The sequence below is a fragment of the Arachis ipaensis genome, chromosome B6, assembly GCF_059453495.1.
Source record: "Arachis ipaensis isolate K30076 ecotype BB chromosome B6, ASM5945349v1, whole genome shotgun sequence".
Classification (NCBI taxonomy): domain Eukaryota; kingdom Viridiplantae; phylum Streptophyta; class Magnoliopsida; order Fabales; family Fabaceae; genus Arachis; species Arachis ipaensis.
In genome coordinates, this window is record NC_142441.1 from 50,610,515 (window position 1) to 50,616,989 (window position 6,475).

General features: G+C 41.8%; 1 non-coding gene across 1 annotated transcript; it reads right to left on the minus strand.

The window, feature by feature from the left end:
• Positions 1-784: 784 nt before the first annotated feature.
• LOC148555524 (small nucleolar RNA R71) lies at positions 785-892 on the minus strand. Its single transcript, XR_015887073.1, has one exon. It is a non-coding gene; the product is annotated as a small nucleolar RNA R71 (small nucleolar RNA).
• Between the last annotated feature and the right edge of the window lie 5,583 nt (positions 893-6,475).

The window sequence follows — 6,475 nt, forward strand, 5'->3', positions numbered from 1 at the left end:
TTTCAAAAACCATTTTCAAAAATCACTAACTCCTTTTCAAAAATAATTTTTGAAAATTCCCTCCTTCTCTCTCATCTTATTCTATTTATTTATTCATCTACTAACATCTCTTCCTCACATCATCACCAAATTCGAACCCCCTCCTCTATCTGTGTTCGAATTTCTTCTTCTTTTCTTCTACTAACAATAAGGATCCTCTTTACTGTGACATAGAGGATTCCTCTTCTTTTCTTTTTCTCTCCTCTTTCTTATGAGCAGGGACAGAGAAAAAGGCATTCTTGTTGAAGCTGATCCAGAACCTGAAAGGACTCTGAAAAAAAAATTAAGAGAAGCTAAATTACAATAATCCAGAGACAACTTGATTGAAAATTTCGAACAAGTAAAGGAGATGGCAGCCGAACCCAACAACAATGCAAGGAGAATGCTTGGTGACTTCACTGCACCTAATTCCAATTTACATGGAAGAAGCATCTCCATTCCTGCCATTGGAGCAAACAACTTTGAGCTGAAACCTCAGTTAGTTTCTCTGATGCAGCAGAACTGCAAGTTTCATGGACTTCCATCTGAAGATCCTTTTCAGTTCTTAACTGAATTCTTGCAGATATGTGATACTGTTAAGACTAATGGAGTAGATCCTGAAGTCTACAGGCTCATGCTTTTCCCTTTTGCTGTAAGAGACAGAGCTAGATTATGGTTGGATTCTCAACCCAAAGACAGCCTGAACTCTTGGGATAAGCTGGTCACGGCTTTCTTAGCCAAGTACTTTCCTCCTCAAAAGCTGAGCAAGCTTAGAGCTGATGTTCAAACCTTCAGACAGAAAGAAGGTGAATCCCTCTATGAAGCTTGGGAAAGATACAAATAGTTGACCAAAAAGTGTCCTTCTGACATGCTTTCAGAATGGACCATCCTGGATATATTCTATGATGGTTTATCTGAGCTATCAAAGATGTCACTGGACACTTCTGCAGGTGGATCCATTCACCTAAAGAAAACGCCTGCAGAAGCTCAAGAACTCATTGACATGGTTGCTAATAACCAGTTCATGTACACTTCTGAAAAAAATCCTGTGAATAATGGGACGCCTATGAAGAAGGGAGTTCTTGAAGTTGATACTCTGAATGCCATATTGGCTCAGAATAAAATATTGACTCAGCAAGTCAATATGATCTCTCAGAGTCTGCATGGAATGCAAGCTGCATCCAACAGTACTCAAGAGGCATCTTCTGAAGAAGAAGCCTATGATCCTGAGAACCCTGCAATAGCAGAGGTGAATTACTTAGGTGAACCTTATGGAAACACCTATAACTCAACATGGAGAAATCATCCAAATTTCTCATGGAAGGATCAAAAGCCCCAACAAGGCTTTAATAATGGTGGAAGAAACAGGTTTAGCAATAGCAAGCCTTTTCCATCATCAACTCAGCAACAGACAGAGAACTCTGAACAAAATGCTTCTAATTTAGCAAATCCAGTCTCTGATCTATCTAAGGCCACTGTAAGTTTCATGAATGAAACAAGATCTTCCATTAGAAATCTGGAAGCACAAGTGGGCCAGCTGAGTAAAAGGATCACTGAAATCCCTCCTAGTACTCTCCCAAGCAATACAGAAGAGAATCCAAAAGGAGAGTGCAAGGCCATTGACATAAGCGCCATGGCCGAACCTGTGGGGAGAGGAGAGGACGTGAATCCCAAGGAGGAAGACCTCCTGGGACGTCCAGTGGTCAATAAGGAGCTTCCCTCTGAGGAACCAAAGGACTCTGAGGCTCATCTAGCGACCATAGAGATTCCATTGAACCTCCTTATGCCCTTCATGAGCTCTGATGAGTATTCCTCTTCTGAAGAGAATGAGGATGTTACTGAAGAGCAAACTGCCAAGTTTCTTGGTGCAATCATGAAGCTGAATGCCAAATTATTTGGCATTGATACTTGGGAAGTTGAACCTCCCTTGTTCATCAATGAACTAAGTGATCTGGATCAACTGACATTGCCTCAGAAGAGACAGGATCCTGGAAAGTTCATAATACCCTGCACCATAGGCACCATGATCTTTAAGGCTCTGTGTGACCTTGGTTCAGGAATAAACCTCATGCCCCTCTCTGTAATAGAGAAACTGGGAATCTATGGGGTGCAAGCTGCTAAAATCTCATTAGAGATGGTAGACAGCTCAAGAAAACAGGCATATGGACAAGTAGAGGACGTGTTAGTAAAGGTTGAAGGCCTTTACATCCCTGCTGATTTCATAGTCCTGGATACTGGAAAGGAAGAGGATGAATCCATCATCCTAGGAAGACCTTTCCTGGCCACAGCAAGAGCTGTGATTGATGCTGACAGAGGTGAAATATTCCTTCAATGGAATGAGAAGTCCCTTGTGTTTAAAACTCAAGGATCTCCCTCTGCAACCATGGAGAGGAAGCAGAAAAAGCTTCTCTCCAAGCAGAGTCAACCCGAGCCCCCACAGTCAAACTCTAAGTTTGGTGTTGGGAGGCCACAACCAAACTCTAAGTTTGGTGTTGAACTCCCATATCCAAACTCTAAGTTTGGTGTTGGAGAGTCTCAACAAAGCTCTGCACATCTGTGAGGCTCCATGAGAGCCCACTGTCAAGCTATTGACATTAAAGAAGCGCTTGTTGGGAGGCAACCCAATGTTTATCTAATTCTTATCTTTATTGTTTTTCATGTTTTCTTAGGTTCATGATCATGTGGAGTCACAAAATAAATATAAAAATTGAAAACGGAATCAAAAACAGCAGAAGAAAAATTACACCCTGGAGGAGCATCTGTCTGGCGTTCAGCGCCTGAACAGAGCATGGTTCTGGCGCTGAACGCCCAAAATGGGCAGCTTCTGGGCGCTGAACGCCAGAACAAGCATGGTTCTGGCGTTCAACGCCAGAAATGGCACACAGATGGGCGTTGAACGCCCAAAATGGCCACCAACCTGGCGCTGAACGCCCAGATTTGAATACAAAGGCATTTTTACATGCCTAATGGGTGCAGGGATGTAAATCCTTGAACACCTCAGGATCTGTGGACCCCACAGGATCCATTCAGGATCTGTGGACCCCACAGGACCCACTCAGGATCTGTGGACCCCACAGGATCCCCACCTACCTCCACTCACTTCTTCTCACCACTCTCTTTCACATAACCCCATAAACACTCTTACCCAAAAACCCTTCACCAATCACCTCAAACTCTCTTCCCCATCACCTCTTCACCACTCACATCCACCCACTCTTCTCCATAAACCTACCTCATAAACTCCACCTACCTTCAAAATTCAAAACCAATTTCCCACCCAAACCCACCCATATGGCCGAACCTTAACCGCCCTCCCTTCCCTATATAAAGACCTCCATTCTTCATCAAATTCACACAACACACCCCTCTACACTCCTCTTGGCCGAAACCACATCTCCCTCTCCCTCTCCATATTTCTTCTTCTTCTTCTTCTATTCTTTTGTTTATTGCTCGAGGGCGAGCAATATTCTAAGTTTGGTGTGGTAAAAGCATAAGCTTTTTGTTTTTCCATTACCATTGATGGCACCCAAGACCGGAGAATCCTTTAGAAGAGGGAAAGGGAAGATAAAAGCTTCCACATCCGAGTCATGGGAGATGGAAAGGTTCATCTCCAAAGCCCATCAAGACCACTTCTATGATGTTGTGGCCAAGAAGAAGGTGATCCCTGAGGTCCCTTTCAAACTCAAAAGAAATATGTATCCGGAGATCCGACATGAAATTCAAAGAAGAGGTTGGGAAGTTCTAACAAATCCCATCCAACAAGTCGGCATCCTAATGGTTCAAGAGTTCTATGCCAATGCATGGATCACCAAGAACCATGATCAAAGTAAGAACCCGGATCCAAAGAACTATGTTACAATGGTTCGGGGGAAATACTTAGATTTTAGTCCGAAAAATGTGAGGTTGGCGTTCAATTTGCCATACATGGAAGAGAAAGCACGCCCCTACACAAGGAGAGTCAACTTTGATCAAAGGTTGGACCAAGTCCTTATGGACATATGTGTAGAAGGAGCTCAATGGAAGATTGACTCCAAAGGCAAGCCGGTTCAACTAAGAAGATTGGACCTCAAGCCTATAGCTAGAGGATGGTTGGAGTTTATTCAATGCTCAATCATTCCCACTAGCAACCGGTCTGAAGTTACTATAGACCGGGCCATCATGATCCATAGCATCATGATTGGAGAAGAGGTGGAAGTTCATGAGATTATACCTCAAGAACTCTACAAGGTGGCTGACAAGTCCTCCACCATGGCAAGGTTAGCCTTTCCTCACCTTATTTGCCACCTATACAATTCAGCTGGGATTGACATAGAGGGAGATATCCTCATTAAAGAGGAATAGCCCATCACTAAGAAAAATATGGAGCAAGCAAGAGAGCCCACTCATGGAGCTCAAGAGGCGTATGAAGCTCATCACCATGAGATCCCGGAAATGCCTCAAATGCACTTTCCTCCACAAAATTATTGGAAGCAAATCAACACCTCCCTAGGAGAATTGAGTTCCAATATGGGACAACTAAGGGTGGAACATCAAGAGCACTCCATCATGCTTCATGAGATAAGAGAAGATCAAAAAGCAATGAGGGAGGAGCAACAAAGACAAGGAAGAGACATAGAAGAGCTCAAGGACATAATTGGTTCTTCAAGAAGGAAACGCCACCATCACTAAGGTGGATTCATTCCTTGTTCTTGTTTCTTCTGTTTTTCGTTTCTATGTTATGTGCTTATCTATGTTTGTGTCTTCATTACATGATCATTAGTAGTTAGTAACTTTGTCTTAAAGTTATGAATGTCCTATGAATCCATCACCTCTCTTAAATGAAAAATGTTTTAATTCAAAAGAACAAGAAGTACATGAGTTTCAAATTTATCCTTGAACTTAGCTTAATTATATTGATGTGGTGACAATGCTTCTTGTTTTCTGAATGTATGCTTGAACAGTGCATATGTCTTTTGAAGTTGTTGTTTAAGAATGTTAAATATGTTGGCTCTTGAAAGAATGATGACTAGGAGACATGTTATTTGATAATCTGAAAAATCATAAAAACGATTTTTGAAGCAAGAAAAAGCAGCAAAGAACAAAGCTTGCAGAAAAAAAAAAGGGGGGGGCGAAAAAAAAATAGAAAAAAAAATAATAATAAAGAAAAAGAAAAAGCAAGCAGAAAAAGCCAATAACCCTTAAAACCAAAAGGCAAGGGCAAATAAAAAAGGGATCCCAAGGCTTTGAGCATCAGTGGATAGGAGGGCCTAAAGGAATAAAATCCTGGTCTAAGCGGCTAAACCAAGCTGTCCCTATCCATGTGCTTGTGGCGTGTAGGTGTCAAGTGAAAACTTGAGACTGAGCGGTTAAAGTCAAGGTCCAAAGCAAAAGAAGAGTGTGCTTAAGAACCCTGGACACCTCTAATTGGGGACTTTAGCAAAGCTGAGTCACAATCTGAAAAGGTTCACCCAATTATGTGTCTGTGGCATTTATGTATCCGGTGGTAATACTGGAAAACAAAGTGCTTAGGGCCACGGCCAAGACTCATAAAGAAGCTGTGTTCAAGAATCATCATACTGAACTAGGAGAGTCAATAACACTATTCGAAATCTGAAGTTCCTATAGATGCCAATCATTCTGAACCTCAATGGATAAAGTGAGATGCCAAAACTATTCAAGAGGCAAAAAGCTATAAGTCCCGCTCATATGATTGCAGCTATGTTTCATTGATAGTTTGGAATTTATAGTATATTCTCTTCTTTTTATCCTATTTGATTTTCAGTTGCTTGGGGACAAGCAACAATTTAAGTTTGGTGTTGTGATGAGCGGATAATTTATACGCTTTTTGACAATGTTTTTAGTATGTTTTTAGTAGGATCTAGTTACTTTTAGGGATGTTTTTAATAGATTTTGTGTTAAATTCACATTTCTGGACTTTACTATGAGTTTGTGTGTTTTTCTGTGATTTCAGGTATTTTCTGGCTGAAATTGAGGGACTTGAGCAGAAATCAGATTCAGAGGTTGAAGAAGGACTGCTGATGCTGTTGGATTCTAACCTCCCTCCACTCAAAGTGGATTTTCTGGAGCTACAGAACTCGAAATGGCGCGCTTCCAATTGCGTTGGAAAGTGGACATCCAGGGATTTCCAGCAATATATAATAGTCCATACTTTGGCCAAGCATTGACGACGTAAACTAGCGTTCAACGCCAGCCTTCTGCCCAAATCTGGCGTCCAGCGCCAGAAAAGGATCCAAAACCAGAGTTGAACGCCCAAACTGGCACAAAAACTGGCGTTCAACTCTACAAATGGCCTCTGCACGTGCAACACTCAGGCTCAGCCCAAACACACACCAAGTGGGCCCCGGAAGTGGATTTATGCATCAATTACTTACTCATGTAAACCCTAGTAGCTAGTTTATTATAAATAGGACCTTTTACTATTGTATTAGGCATCTTTTGATCATCTTAGGATCTTAGG